Source organism: Macaca nemestrina, chromosome 7 (assembly GCF_043159975.1).
Source record: "Macaca nemestrina isolate mMacNem1 chromosome 7, mMacNem.hap1, whole genome shotgun sequence".
NCBI classification, from domain to species: domain Eukaryota; kingdom Metazoa; phylum Chordata; class Mammalia; order Primates; family Cercopithecidae; genus Macaca; species Macaca nemestrina.
The window spans coordinates 80,406,739-80,423,547 of record NC_092131.1 but is presented as its reverse complement, the minus strand read 5'-3'; the positions used below and the strand labels follow the sequence as shown (position 1 = coordinate 80,423,547).

The 16,809-nt window shown below is 33.4% G+C and overlaps 1 long non-coding RNA gene across 1 annotated transcript in view; it reads right to left on the bottom strand.

Moving 5' to 3' along the window:
* Positions 1-8,822: 8,822 nt before the first annotated feature.
* LOC105477900 (uncharacterized) overlaps positions 8,823-16,809 on the bottom strand; it is a 37,824-nt gene continuing 29,837 nt past the window's right edge. Inside the window, exons 2-3 of the long non-coding RNA XR_984987.2 lie at positions 12,764-12,810; positions 8,823-8,865 (exon numbers count right to left, since the gene is read on the bottom strand). This is a non-coding gene — a long non-coding RNA (uncharacterized lncRNA). The remainder of the gene's footprint in view (positions 8,866-12,763; positions 12,811-16,809) is intronic.

Genomic DNA, 16,809 nt, shown 5'->3' with positions numbered 1-16,809 from the left:
GAAATAAATTTTTTAAAAAGTATAGAAGGAAAACAACTTTAATGTAGAATTTTATATCCACATAAAATGCTATTGCACCTTGAGAACATTTTAAAAAATATTCCCAGACACATTCTCCCTCGAGTGTTTTCCCACCCAAAGCAGGGTACTAAAAACATTTTTAGAGAAATTATTCAAACAAGAAAGTCAAATATAGATGGTATGTCAAGAACGCTCAGATATACAAATCATCTGATGTCATAATAAAATTTACCATTATTTATTCATTAATTTTCTTTTTAATAAATGTTTTGTTGTTGCTTCACATGCCTAAAAAATGTGCAAATCATAAACATAGATCTCAATGGGTATAACATAATAAACATTCAATGGATATTATAAAATTTTAAAAAGTAAGCTACCTTTTTGCAATAAACATGAATAACCATGTAGGTCAGGAAATTAGCTATTACTGACAACCCAGAATTCTCCTAAACTCCTTTCCAAGATAATACTTGCTTACCTTTTCCAGGTAACTAATGTCCTGACTTTCAACAATTTTCTCCTAATGCTTTCTGGGTTTTCATTTTCAGATTTTGTATTCTAGTTAGTAAATTGATTACTGTATAGTGATTCTGATGTTATTGTTAGAGGCATCATTTTTTTTCAAATTTCAATTTTAGAAGTTCTTCTTTCCTTAAAAAAGAAATACAATTGATTTCAAATATTATCTTACAGGCACGTACCTTGTAAATGTATTTATATAATAGTTTATCTGTAAATTATTCATGTTTTGTGAAAAATTAGCTTAATTACTTCTTTTCAGGTTCTTAGTATCTTTTTTTTTCCTTCTTTACTTTCTCACTAGCAATTTTGTCAGGTGTAAGGTTGAACACAGTTGATCATATTTGGTATCATCTTCTCATTCCCAGTGTCAGTAGGAAAATGTTCAACACTTCACCATTACACAGGTGTTCATCACAGTCATTTTGGATGTAGCCTTTTATAATTTAAATATTTTTTTCATCATTGCAAGTTAGGTAATAGATTGTGTCACTCACAGACTTTGCAGTTTATTTTTTAGTTATAGAGAATGTCATATGATTTTTGGCTTTTATTCTGTTAAGAAAACGCACTGCAGTTTTAAAATTTGTGAACACTAAAACACGTTCATTCCCATAACAAGCTCAACCTATGTTTGTGTTTATATATTGCTGAATTTTATGTATATTTAATTCTAATTATTTTTAGCTAGGTTGTAAGAGAGATTGACCTGTTATTGTCTTTTCTTGTAAAGTCCTTCTCACATTTCTATGTTAAAATTATTGGTAATCTTACAAAACAAGCTGAGAAATTTTTCAATAGGTGAAATATGTAGGTAATGTTAGTTTTCTTTCCTTTTAATATGTTTTAGAGAATTCTCCAGTGAAACATCTGGACCTAGAACTTTTGTGCATATATGAGAAAAATTGATTATGGATTTTAAAAACAGTTACAGGAGTATTCCGATTTTTATGTCTTCTCATGTCAGTTTTGGTAAGTGACATTTTTCAAGTTTTTTTACAAATTTTATTTAAATTGTCAAATACGTACTGCAATAATGTAGCTCATAACTTTGAATTTCTTCCTTCTCTAGGATCAGTAGTAACACCTTTTCTTTTTATATTACTGTGCTCCCACCCTCCCTCTCTCTCTCTCATTATTATTATTATTATTATTTTGGTCTCTGAATTTTGTAGATTATTTTAGCATTATTACCAGGAAAAGCTTTTGGCTTTTTTTGATCTCCTTGATTATGTGATTCTTTTAGAATGTATTCTCTTCCATTAATATCTCTTGTATGACTTCTATTTTCATTGGACTTGGTTTACTGTTTGGTTTTTAGCTTCTTTAAATGAATCATTTTTAAGCATGTTCTATTTTCAACCTGTGGATATTTGGACTATTGGCATTTAACCTTTTATTCTTTGCAATATCACTTACAGGCTATAATTAAAAAAAATAGCTTTAGGGATAAAGGGTTTTTGGTTTCATGGTTGTATTGCATCGTGGTGAAGTCTGGGCTTTTAATATAGTCATCACCTGAATAGTGTACTCTGTACCCAATAGGCAAGTTTCCATCCCTCACTCCCCTGTCACCCTCCCCACTCTGAGTCTCCAATGACCACTGTACCATCTGTATGACTTTGCATAACCAAGGATATTCATTTGCTTGAGTTTCAATATGTCATACATTTATTCTCATTTACTGAAAATATTTTCTAATTTCCATTGAGACTAATTTTGTGACTTGTGAATTATTTAGGAATACTTTCTTAATTTTTAAATATTTGTGGATTAAGTTGTCCTTTTGTAAATGATTTCTAACAGTTTAACTGCTGTCAGAAAATGTATTATTTCTATTTTCAATTATGAAAATTTGTCACGGCTTGATCTCTGACACAACATAGAGCATTTGAATAAATATTAAGGGTGCATTCACATTATATTCAATTTTAGGTTTATGGAGTTTAATATTATGCAATATATATCAATTTGGTCAAATTTGCTAATAGAGATATCTAATTCATTATTCTTAATTACATTTTTTCTACTTCTTCCAACAGTATAAGAAAAGTGGGCAAAAGTCCCCAGTATGATATGGATTCATATATTTCTCCCACTGTTACATGCATACAAATTTTAAATCGTCACATCATGGTATACTGCTCATTTTATCATTTGAAAGGTATTCCTTTGTCTTTGTACTGCTTCTTGCCATTAAGTTTATTTCATCTGATATTAGTACATTTATCTCAGCTTTCTTTTGGTTATGTCAGCCTAACAGACCATTTTTAATTTTTTTCAGACATCCTCAATTTTTTTTTTTTTTTTTTTTTTGACAGAGTCTCCCTCCTTCATCCAGGTTAGAGTGCAGTGGCGCGATCTCAGTTCACTGCAAGCTCCACCTCCCGGGTTAACGTCATTCTCCTTACTCAGCCTCCCGAGTAGCTGGGACTACAGGCGCCGGCCACCACGCCCAGCTAATTTTTTGTATTTTTAGTAGAGACGGGGTTTCACCGTGTTAGCCAGGATGGTCTCGATCTCCTGACCTTGTGATCCACCTGACTCCGCCTCCCAAAGTGCTGGGATTACAGGTGTGAGCCACCGTGACCAGTCCCTCAATTCTTATTTTTAATAAAAAGCATATAACACCTTTTAAAATTCATTTTAGATTTTTTATTAAAGTATTAAAATCATTTATATTTCGCTCAAGATATTTTTGTTGTGGTCTACCACTGCTATTTTTCATCTGTTGAATTTTCGACTTGTTCTTTCTTGCTTTTTTTCTCAATTAAGCGTTTTTTTCTCCAATATCCCCTTATAATCTCCTATAAGTTTAAGTATCTTTTGATTTTGCCCTAGATATTATTTCATGATTCCTTGACTTATTAGTGTCTAATATGAGTATAAAATAAAATTTTCATTACTTTTCTTAGACTATGAAGATCTTATAATACTTCTAATATTTTGTTAGGTAGTTTTGTTAATATTTATTTTAAATTTTATATTATGGATTTTATTTATATAGTCACTGTTTATTTAGATTTATCCAGATGTTTTGTCCTTCCTTTTCTTGATTTCATTTCTAAATTTCTACATTTACATCTAAAATAATTTTTCTTCTGCTTGAAAAACATTATTATTTCATTTAGTGTAAGGTATATATGGTATAGGGAGTTCCCTTATTTTTCGTTCTCCTGAACATGTATTTATTTTTTTATATTCTATAATGTTTTATTAGAAATAAAATTCTAGTTACCAATTAGCTTCCATTTGAGAAGTCATCTCTAAGTCATACTGCCACTTTTTGAAGGTAATATGGCTTTTTCTAGAACTATTTTTGAGATAGTCTCTTTGTTATTAATTCTCCAACATGAGCTATGTAGTTGTCTCCGTATTTATCAAGCTTCACTCTGGCACTTCCTGAGACTGTGACTTATAGTTTTGCTATCTTTTTTTGTTTTTGTTTTTGAAACGGAGTCTCACTCTTGTTGCCCAGGAAGGAGTACGGTGGCACGATCTCGGCTCACTGTAACCTCCACCTCCTGGTTTCAAGCAATTCTCCCACCTCAGCCTCCCAAGTAACTGAAAACACAGGCGCCTGCCACTATGATCGGCTAATTTTTGTATTTTAATAGAGACAGGGTTTCACCATGTTGGTTAGGCTGGTCTGGAACTCCTGACTTCAGGCAATCCACCCACCTCAGCCTCCCAAAGTGCTGGGATTACAGGAGTGAGTCACCATGCCTGGCTTCCATCATTTTTGAAAAACGTTAAGTTTACCTATTTAAATGTGGCTTTTGCCCTTAATATTTCTAATATTCTAACGAGATTGTAGCTACTAGTTAATTCTGATTAACTCCAACTCTGTTTTTTGGAGGGTTATCTAAGGTGTGTTACAGATCATATAATCAGTGATTAAGCTGGTTTGAGACAGAACTGCAATTATTGTGAATGATAACCTATTTATTTCCATTAATATTCCTAAACCTTTGAAGTATCAAGTGAAGCCTGGGATGTGTAAATGGACCTTTCTCCTTAATAAGTCTTGAGCCATATATTTTATTCTCTTAAAAGTATAAAACTATGAATATTTCTACTTAGGTTTGTGGTCTATTAGCAGCCACTTACATGTGAGAAAATCTTTCATGGGTCAAGGGACAGTCAATAGTGTTCTCAATTCTCTTAAGTGCTGTTTTCTTCAGTATGTTAGCCCTGTAATCTTTAATGCCTTGGAATCTTTTTGATACCTCCATGCATATTTTATGCAATTTTCATAAGAAGGGAGTTGAGTAGAGAGTCATTTTATAGTTTAGAGAAAAGAGAAAAACAAGGAAAAAAAAAACAAAGGGAAAGAAAATTTTAAAACAAAAGCAATACAGAATTGAAATTATAAAAAATGTCTATATAATGAGAAAGATGAAATTGAAATCTAAGAAACACATGACTATGACAAAGCAAATATATCTTTAGATACAATATGCAGATATCAATAGTTTAAGAAACTAATATTTATTTTCTTATTTAAAATTTTAAGATAATTACCACAGAGATAAATTTAAATACTTCTTAAAGTAATATAGTGAGCCATTCTATAGACAAAAAAATTAAGAGAAGGGGAAAAGAAACAAACAAAAAATGTGAGTAAATGTATAATATGAAATAAATTGGCTGAACTAAGTTAAATGTAACAATAATGACAATAAATGCAAATGGGTTAAAAGCAGTAATTAAAGGATCCTGACTTTTATAAATTTTTAAATAATTAAGAGCCAAAACATGTTGTTGACATAAGTTAAAATTTAAAAGAATATATATATATGTATATAACTACTCACATTAAAATTATTTTATGACACACAAGGCCTAAATACTAAAATGCTAGAAAGGCAATATTTACATGACAACATGACATAATATAATTTAAGGTAAAAAATGTACATTGAAATATATTTATTATTAAAGGTTAAAATTATATGAGCTCTATTTTTCAATTAAAAATTGGAGAAAGAGCAGTGGAGGAAGCCCAATATAAATAGTCAATGAACAAAAACCTTTAAAGCAACAGCAAAGAATGTAAATCTAACCAAAAGTTAGTTTTTGAGAAAACATTTAGGATAGAGAAACCTGTGGAAGATTAATCAAGACAATAAGGAAGACTGTGTAATATGCACAGTTAAAAATTTTTAAGTATTAAAATATCTTCATTATACTAAATGTGAATGCTAGAGACATTGGAAAGATGTTTAAGAACTACAACAACTAAGAAATATTAATAATAAAAACTAAAGATAAAGAATATAGGATTATACAGGAAGTATCTAACAAGCATTTCAATATTTACTTATTAGTCTATTAAAGATCGTTCCTTCAAATCCTCAGATAAGTAAATTCTATCAGAATTTTAAGAATCTTATTTATTATGCTACTTCCGAAGATAGAAAAACAAATTGCATAGCTAAGGCTAGCATATGTTTTATTCCAAAATCAAGTAAGTAGCAGTAATTACTTTTAAAATAATATTTATGCCTGCAAATGAGCACAAAATTTTGTCCAACAATTTGCATGAGAGAGTGAGCCATTTTCGTCAGGGGTTTGAGCTGGATATAGATTTTGTTGTAATTATCATTACCTTCAGTCTACACAGGCTTCAAATTCCCATGGGAGTGGCTGATGTTGGCTGCATTTAAGGTGGGTCCTGGGGTGCTGGAGGATTTTGTTTAGTATCTCTGTTCCCCTCTCAGCTTTCAGCGTCCTTACCTTCCTGTACCATCGAGGTGTTCTCTGTCTTTCCTCTTTCCCTTATTCAATATATAGACAACTGATGCTTTTTATTTGGTATCAGGCTTGGCAAAGGGGTAAAAAGTGAGGTGTTTTATGTTGTTCTGGCCCAGCCTCATTCAGTCTTAGGTACGTCCTGTGTGAAAGAAGCCCAAGTTTTCATTCCTTTTTCTGTCTTTTTGTCATGTTGGTTTTAGACTACTGTCATTGAATTCAGCTGATTTTTTTTTTTTTCTCAAAATGGGGTGTTCTTAGTGTTCTTGCATTGTGTCCAACTCATCTATGACAGTGAAACCCTGTCTTGGATCTGTGGTTGGTTTTGGGTGGAAACGTCTACCGCTCTATAGTAGTTAAAGGCTTCTTGTTGTTATTGGTGTAGAATCTTAGCCACAACTGTTTCCTACCACTCTTCCAAAGATACAGGATGTTTTCTTCCACTTGTTCCCAAGCCTCAGTGCATCTTTGCCTGTGATTAGTGGAAATTACAGTTGTGCTGTCTTTTCTATAGTGGTTTAAAGCTTTTGCTTCCTAAGAAAGAATGTTCTGGGTTAGTGGGCAAGGATTTTTGCCTGTCCCCCAGCAGCAACTGATTACTACCTGAAGCCTGCACTATCCAGGATGATCTCTCTCATCTTCTGCCTAGTTCCCAGTCTTTCACTTCAGCAGACAAAGATCCATGGACAAGAGTTGGAGAAATAGTCATTTCTTGTGTCTGAGGCTTCCTGATATTCTAAACTTACACATTTACCCACATTTAGCCTTTAAGAATTTATTAAAGTTTAGCTGATTTCTTATATGATTATATGGTGACTTCCTCTTCATTTTTTGATTGGTTACAGATGCATAGCCTTAGTCAAGCTAAAGGAAAGAATAAGAAAAAATGGGGAGAAAGTCAGGGGATATATGATGAAGTAAAATCTGTATGTCTGATGTTCTGAGAGTGAATAAAATTGTAAAATGCATGGTGCATATATCACAGTTCGGAAGCAAAATTGGTCCAACTGCTGATTTTGTAAAAGTGTGTCCTTTCCATCTTTAAGGGCTAGTTCCTCTCTGGAATCAGTATACTTGGTTGCCATGCAACCTCATCTCTGATGGGCTGAAAACAACTTATGACTTTGTAGATAATTCAAATATTTATCACCTTAAGGGTGGGAGCGTCATCATTTTCACCTTTCTACATTCTAATCAGAAGCAGAAAATCACACTGAGGTTTTAGAGATTACTCTTCCAACCTGTAAAACATTAAGAATTTCCATTTTAAATCTTAGCAGAAAAAAATTACTCTAGCTGGAGTTTCATCAAAATATCTTATAAAATTTGAAGTTTTCTTGAGAGACACCTGCCTTCATCTCATGTGAATTATGAAAACCTTAGTTACATTTGCAAGAGTAAATCCTTACAAATCAATATACTTAACAATGGTAAACAGACAAGCAATAAAAATAAATTACAAAGAAACAACAAAAATAAATCATTTAGATATCCAACATGATATATATGAGGATTTATCAAATTTTACCTCATGGTTTAATAATTTCTTCAAATTAAATAGAATACCGTAACACTCATCTGCCTTTAACAAATAAAATATATTGCTTATAATTCATATACGTTGTCTTATTAATGCATTAGGAAGAAAACTTTTACTATAATTTTTAAAATTATTTTAAAAATATTTTAAGTATGTTTCAACATAATTGGTGCATTTTATAATACTGTGCTTCCTTTATGCATTTTCAAAATTGTATTGAATTGGAAATCAATAAAATTAAAACCAAAAAATAAATAGAAAAAAAGTGATAAAAGTAAAAAGCTACTCATTTGAAAACATCAATAATATTGATAAACTTCTATCAAGATTAACCAAAACAAATAGAGAAGACATAAATTATTAATACCAGAAACGAAAGAGCGGACATCATTAGTGATCCCATGTACATTAAAGGATAGTAAGGGAACATTATGAACAACTTTATGCACAAAAATGTAATGATGAGGGTGAAATGTACCAATTCCTTGAAGGACACAATCAACTGAAACTCACATGAGGAGAAATAGATAATCTGAATAGGCCTTTATCTATTAAAGAAACTGAATTAATAATTAATACCCTGCTAAACAGAAAGCACCAGGGCCAGATAAGTTCACTGCTAAATCTTACCAAACATTTAATCAGGAAATTATATCAGTTCTGCACAATCACTTCCAATAATAAAAGTAAAAAAGTTATTCTGGAAAGAGGGACCATGGCACAAGAAATATTTGGCACAGCACAGCCAGTCCCCAGAACCAAAGCTGGGCCATGTCTTCAAAGCCCAGAGTGTGCATAGCCCTAGTCAGCTAAAGGAAGGAATAAGAAAAAATGGGGAGAAAGTTAGGGGATATACGATGAAACAAAATTTGTGTCTGATGTTCGGAGAGTGAATAAAATTGTAAAATGCAGGTGCATATATCACAGTTTCAGAAGGAAAATTGGTCCAACTGCTGATTTTCTAAAAGGAAGAACAGATCAGCCTCTATACAAACTGATAGTGAAGGCAGAATATCCTGGTCTTCTTACTGTAAGAGAAAACAAAACAAAACAAAAACGTCTTTCATGGAAGTAACAGTAAAAGAATCCATTATCAGAACATAGACAGAACCTTTAGGGATGTTTTCCCTGCAGGCATTACTTAGATATATATCATAAGAGCTATGGGAACACAGGTTTACTATCAGCGAGGCTGAAGCAGTGTAATTTCTGGGAATTATAGGCATGACACACATCTGTGACAAATCAAAGACAATACAGATTAAACTGCTGGATCTAATGTCAACCTGCTTTTTGTAGAAAGCCTAGGGATAACTGACCAAGGCAAATTCGTACAATATGAGCACCTAATATTCCCAGGGACTTCTTTACTCCTTTCCACATTGCTTTCTTGACAAATGACACTTTGATTTTGTCCCTCATACAATGACCACAGCATAAAGAATTAGTGCCAGTATAGTTAGATCATAAAATCAAAAATTTGACTAAGACCATAGGAAGTAAATCAATAGAATTACAAGATGTAGATTTTAAAATTCATTGGTAAGAACTTGCTTAACTCAAAATACAAGTACAAAATCATGTATCAGACAGCAGTCAGACAGGGGAGCAAAGTTAATAATGTGTTTTATGGGATAAAGGACTTATTAAAGGAATTAGATGTGTAGAGTTGTACAAGTAGCTGGGAAACTCAAGATCTGAAAGGGAAGTTCGAGGATCAGAGGACATCTCACCAAGTCAATATGAAATATTAAACATATCTGTTTATGCAGGGGTTGCTCCTGGGATGCCCTTTGAGAGGTTGAGATTCTGTGTAGCTACAACCTCTGTGGATTCACATCTAAGAATCTTTTGGTGGGTCTTGGGCTGCTGTTGATGAACAGAGGCAACAGTTGGCAAAGGTGTTGAACATTGAATAGAGCAGATTCAGGACAGGTTGCAAGCTGGCTGGAACCTCTGCATTGATCCGATACTGCATTTGATTATGATGACCTTCAGAGAATAAGGGCCACCACTTTACTTCCTTTTTCCCAGTAACATACAAGTTCCTCTTTTGGATAGTGCAGAGAAGGAGATCTTGAAAAAAAAATGTACTTTTTTCCTATCCAAGATAACACAATGCAAAACACCACAAATGATTACCAGAATTGAGGAAAATAAGAATTTTCTTTCTTATGAAAAATTTCTTTGGGAAAGGTGTTCTAGAATAGCCACATTGGATGGGAGGATAGCAATGTTTATCCACTCAGGTGAAGGGGTAGTGTTTATAAAGCTTGATGAGTTTCTCCAAAATTTAGGAGTGGCACATGAGTCTGATGTTTAATTAATTATTTTCCAGAATTGTAAAAAACAAAGGCTGATAAGCTGTCTTGCTGGTACATTAAAGAACAGTTGCTAATACATTTGGATTGTCAATTTCATGGGTTTGTGACCACTGTAGTTGTGTAAGAACCCACATTCAGTACATCCTTCAAAACTTTACTATTACTGTCTTGAAATCCTTAACAATTTTATATTTGAATTTGTGTTTTGTAAGTGAACTCTGATGGGACAACGGAGCATGAGCCAAGAGCATGGGGACTCAACTCCCATGTGATCTCACCTTTTGCCATCTTGCTCCCCCATGGATACCTAGAGACCACTACCACCTCTTACCCAGCAGGGGTCTGAGTCCAAATACAAGGAGACTCAGGCTCATATCCTGAGTACTTTTGAGTGCTCTATGACTATCCCTGTTTCCAAGGGAGAGTGAAATTAAGAGCAAACAAAAAACATCATGACAGGTCAAGAAAGAAACCATTGGAAGAAATGATTTGTAAAAGGGACCCTGCAAATTAAGTAGCTGACCTGGGGTTTCACTTTCTGGATTGCAGGGCCCACGAATGCATTACCTTTAAGCCCAGATCAGATATGATCCACATGAGCAAAGAAAGAGAGCAGATGGCTTGAAGTCAAGTGTTCTTTGAGAACACTTGGGTGGGATTCCATTGCATGGAATGAACTTGTAAAACAGAGGTTTTCAATCGTTTAGCTTCCCCGGACCACACTGGAAGAAGGCAAATTGTCTTGGGCCACATATAAAATACACTAATACTAATGATAGCTGACGAGCTAAAGAAAAAAAAAATCACCAAGAAAACCTCATAGTGTTTTTAAAAAGTTTACCAATTTCTGTTGGGCCTCATTCAAAGCTGTCCTGGTCTGCATGTGGCCTTTTGGCTGAGGGTTGGGCAAGCTTGTTCTACAAAGTGAAAATTTCCATGGGAATGGACAGCTGTAGATTAAATGATCATTTACTATCAGTTGAAAAAGAAATTTCTCTCTTCATTACCTCTCCTATTTCCAGACTTCAGTCCTAGAGTGGTCAGTAGAACCTCCTCTCCAATAGGAGAGGAGGTACATAAGGCAAAAGATAGCTGGAAAGGAAAAGAAACCAAGAATGACTCCTTCCCAAAGCCTACAGATGAAAGAGGTAGGGGAGAAAACGTATCCGAATTATATTTTAATTAAAATATAGAAATTCATATTTGAATTTCTGAAATAAAATTGTGGTTTACAATATAATATAACTATCTATTAAATACCAATGACAGATCTGGAAACTTTTCCCGAATACATATTTGAAGAACTACAGAAGACAAAAATGACAATTGAATGACAATTAAAGGCATTTAATGACAATTAAAGACAAGTTTGTTCTTTCAAAAAAATTGGATATTTGCTTTGTAATTTTCACCAATTTTATTTTCCTGAATTATTTCTATTTTTATTATAGAAATAAAAGTATCTGAGATGGGTCTAAGATATCAGATAATTATCTGTAATGGTATTGAGATATATCAAAAGATAATGTTAATATGATTTGTCATATATCATGAACTATATGATAACTCAGTTGTATTTCTGTCGTTTAAAATCAGCTATAGTTAAACTTCAATCTGTCAGTAAAGTGGGGATTTTAAAATCATAATATGTGATAAAATCCCAGGGGGAAGTTTGGGATTCTGTTGTTTTTATTTTCTGCCACTGGTGATGATTTGAGTGGTAACTGACCTCATGAAACATGAAAGTATTATTTATATACAAAGAACTGACACCTGAGGAATTGAAGGTCAGCACTAAAATAAAAATGTAGGGGGAAATGAGACTAATAAAATGTAGGGAAAAAAAAACATGAACAGAAAATATAATAAACCTAAATGGTAGTGCTTACATAGATAAAACTGAAAGAGGATTGTAAATAGAACTGTAAGAATGAATTTGTCTACCATGATTATATTTTGTTAAAAATAAAGACATTCCATTTACAATATTGAATTTTACTAGACTTTCTGGTTTGAAAAGCTAGAGTTTCTTTTTCCTTTCAGAAGGCTTGTATTCAGGTAATACTGATGAAGAGAACCCTCAAGACCTTTACACTCTAGGTCAGTTCCAAGGTGGCTGAGAAGCTGGTTAAAACCAACCAACCAACAACTTGATAGGATTGACAATTTCATGTTTTTTAATAAGTGTTGGCTGAGATTGCTAACTACAATCAGCAGATATACATATGTGGTGTCATAGATATTTGGTTTTCAAAAATAAAGAATGTGTTAGAAAAATGCTTGCAAATCATTTGAATGTTACAAACTTTTTTTAAAAAAAACTGACTGTTGAGTGCAGACGGTGCTGTTTCACCTTTTATTACAAAGACTCAGTGAATAACACATATTTGATAGCTTAGCAATAGAAGAAAAATTTGTATTTAAATGAGGACAGAAGACACTGGGCTGGAATTGATATGACTATGCCACAGTTGATGAGTCATAACTAATGACACAGTTTAGAGCTCATGAAGCAAATCTGACAATGGTAGTGAGAGGAATGCAGTCAGCACACTGGGAGGAAGGCAGGTGCGTGCCCACAGGTCGCCAGAGTGGTACTTACCACAACACTTGCTCCTCATGGTGTATCTCTTGGCTTCTAAGCAAGGTCTTTGGGGAGAAAAGATATTATTAAATACTTTAAAGCTGAAACAAAAATACAATATAGCCTAGCTAGGCACTTGAAAATATACTAGTCTGTGACACAGTAAAAGAAAAATCATGCGGATGGGCAACAGATAGTTTTGGAAATTTAAAACTCAGATTTTCTTTTATGTCTTCAAATATAATGCTGAGGTAACAGATATAAAATTAGGAATTTTTCAGCAATAGCTCCTCCTGCCTTTATCATATGTTTTAAGATGTTTAACAGTGACAATTTATTATTTTTTCTTTTTTATTCAGATTCATTTCCTATCTTGTCTAATATTCTCCTATTATCCTGATAGTTTATACATAATTATCACAAAACACTAGCAGTTCCATTAATTTTGTCTTCACTATCCTCAGACTTTCTGAGGCAATAATAATATTGTTTCTTTTATCTTTATCTCTGGAGCCGAGTAGGGTACCTTGCCCATTGTACTTGAGAAATGATGAATATGGAATGACTGAAAAAAATACATTTGAAAACAGCTTGAACATAAGGAGAAGCTTGAGATATTTATAATATGGACACTTGCTTTTTTTCTAAAGCAAAGCTATTACTATCAGTTAGAGGTTCTATAGATTTTAATTTCTTTGCAGAAGACAAAATAAAACTAGTAGATTAAAAAAGTTAGTTCCTACCACTATCTTTCTCCCAGCAAGATATCCAGAGACCTAGTTCCAAAATGAGCAAAGAAAGATTCAAGGACCAAGACTGGTGGAATCCTCTCACTTCAGTATTCTTAGAGGCTTGCTTAGGCTTGAAGCACAACTCTGTTGTCATATCACTTGCCACTGCATTCACGGAATAAGATTCAGTGGGAAAGAACACACAGGAGGTGACTACATCCTTTAAAGAGTTTTCTCAGAGGCATCAGCTAGTATCTTCTGTTTGCTTTTCATTTGCCAGAGTTGCATCAAGTAGCTTCTCCCAACTGCTTAGGAAATTGGGAAGAGCTTCTCCCAACTGCTTAGGAAATTTTTCTCAACATTTTCATACCACCACAAACACTCCCTAGAATGTTTCTAAGCAGTCTGCAATACACAGGACACGTCCCAGTGACCAAGAGTTATCTGGTCTGAAATATCAATAGCGGTGAGGTTGAGAAAACCTCCTCTGAAGCACCTGGCATTGGGATAAGGTCTCCAAAGGAAACGTTGGAAGAAAATGCAAAATGAAGAAGAATATGATTACCAAAATTATAGTTTTCAATCAACCACAGAACTTAGTTGTTCTCAAATATCAGAAAGGTTGTTTGACTTGTCAAAATGGAAACAATGTACTCAGTGTTGCTTCAGAAGGCAAACCTAAACCAAAGTTTGAAATTTGTGATGATGAACATATTAAAATTAAAGAATCATTTGAAAGTTATTATTATCCAGCAGTAACACAGTAGGTGCCATGAGAGACTAGTATTCTGTCCCTTTGTGAAGTCTTTATATTATAACAGTTTCAAAATATATAAAGATTTTGACCAAATCAGAACAAAGGTCACTCAAGATATAAACCACTGAGAGACAGAAAGAGTTACTGGTTGGATCTATAGGGCCACTAGTCTAGGCCCCAGAAAATTTATGCACCAGGAGAAATGTGTTTGAGGAACAGATAACTGCCTTCTGCATGGCTCTCCTCAACATGTTGGTGGAAGGTGAAACAGGAGTGGTTATTATTAGTCCCTTTTAGAGAACTATACTAGTCTCGCCTCTGAACCACCCATCAATATTGTGCTCAATTAGCCCTTTGTTTCAATTGACAATGAAATTATATACTGAAAACAGCATCAATCCATGACCCGACCAAAAGCATTCTCTAGCCAGTGAATGATTTTTCTATCTTTGCCTCTTTTCCAATCTAACAATAGAGGATAACACTGAATTCAGAATGCAGGTGTGCAGACTCTTATTGTTTTTAAGTCATGAGAAAGAACAGAATTAAAAATTAATTTAAAAGCTAGGAATATTTATATTATCTTTCCTCATAGTTTTCCTCTTCTTGTCTTTTGCCTTAATAGTTATTTACTATTGGCCGGGCGCGGTGGCTCAAGCCTGTAATCCCAGCACTTTGGGAGGCCGAGACGGGTGGATCACGAGGTCAGGAGATCCAGACCATCCTGGCTAACATGATGAAACCCCGTCTCTACTAAAAAATACAAAAAACTAGCCGGGCGAGGTGGCGGGCGCCTGTAGTCCCAGCTACTCAGGAGGCTGAGGCAGGAGAATGGCGTAAACCCGGGAGGCGGAGCTTGCAGTGAGCTGAGATCTGGCCACTGCACTCCAGCCTGGGCGACAGAGCAAGACTCCATCTCAAAAAAAAAAAAAAAAAAAAAAAAAAAAGGTTATTTACTATTTCTCATTCACATTTGGTAGAAAGTGTCGTTATACAATGTATAATAAAGGTCTTGAGAATACAAATGTATAACTCTTTCCTATAATTATAATCCAAAAAAATCTTTAATATATTCATGTTAAACATCGGTTTATACAATATTTGCAATCCATGTGAAAAAAAAATTTTACAAAAATGTTAAAAATAAAGCCCAAGTTTTTGTAGTTGAGTGATTCAGCTTAAGAAGAATTATATAATTAACAAAATAAATACATAGTATGTGATCATAATGCAATACACCTTTAAAAACAACTTGTTTGAAAAGAAGCAAAAGGCATATCCACTGATTATATGCAACTATTGCTTTCAAAATTTTCACTTTTAACCAGTAGACTTTTCATCAGTGTTTTATATTGTCAGGGTGTTTTCTGTCTTTGTTTTTCTATGATTTAATGTATTTAACTTGTTTCTCCATTAGAACAGAAAAACACCTAATTCTTTGTTTCTTCTGCATTCCTTTCCATTTGTTGGCCATGAAAGCAGTTAGATTATACCTGTTTCCACTGAAACGTTGTGCTAAGTTTTGGGAGGGCAGGAGAAAATATCTACAGCTTGAAAAAAAATACTTGGATAAACAGGTAATTTTTTTACTAAGATGGTCACTTTCTTTAGTGAGTTATGACAATCTACCTCTGAAGTACAACATGTTAGAGTCATTTGCTCTGGACAAAGTCACTTTCAGGAATGGTTTTATTACAATGAAAAGGAACTGATATATTGGCTCTTAAGTGCCACTATTGCCCTTTATGAGACTGAGAACTAGATTAGCTGGCACACTTATGTCCCACACTCTTTATGAGCCTTATGTGTTCTCAACATTTTAATCTGGATGATGTTATTTTCAGAAACATCCTAAAACAATTTTCAAAGAAGCAAGGAAAAAATAAACACTGAACTAGAGTAATAAAAATTCAGTCATGAAAATGCATTTGAATACATTTGTTTAGCAATCTTAACATAGTAATCTTCAGAAGTTGCCCAGAGATATCTTTTGAGGTTTCTTATTATGTTAAACATGCAAAAGCATAAAAACGGAAAAACAAAATGATACAACAATTAAAAGGTTTAAAATGAGGAATTTGTTTTCCTGATTAAAATTAAGTTATATAATTATGTAGGTACCAATATATTAGAATTGTTATATATAATCTAATTTAAGGCACCAAGGATTAGTGTGTCTAAAGGGAGTAGAGAAAAAGTGCTCTTAATTTTTATTTTTGATTTTTTGCTGTGGTTACTGTTAATACATATATATCGAATGGCTATCTTATTTTTAAACCACAAAACCTTATTTTCAACAATGGCAATTTACATATACCTGATAATTATAGAATGCACTAATGAAAGCATTGTGATGTTAAAATGAACATTGTAGAAAGGAAATCGATAAATGTAACTAGCAAACATTAATTGGGGGGGATGAATATTTTCTAATCTATTTCTGAAAAATGATTACTTGGTTATACTAATTTATTTGAGGGTACCTTCCCCAATATCATTTTTACCTTCACTTTTGAAAGAAACAAACAATACTCTTTCTGAAAAATAAATTTTAATTCTATAGCTTTCTATGAAAA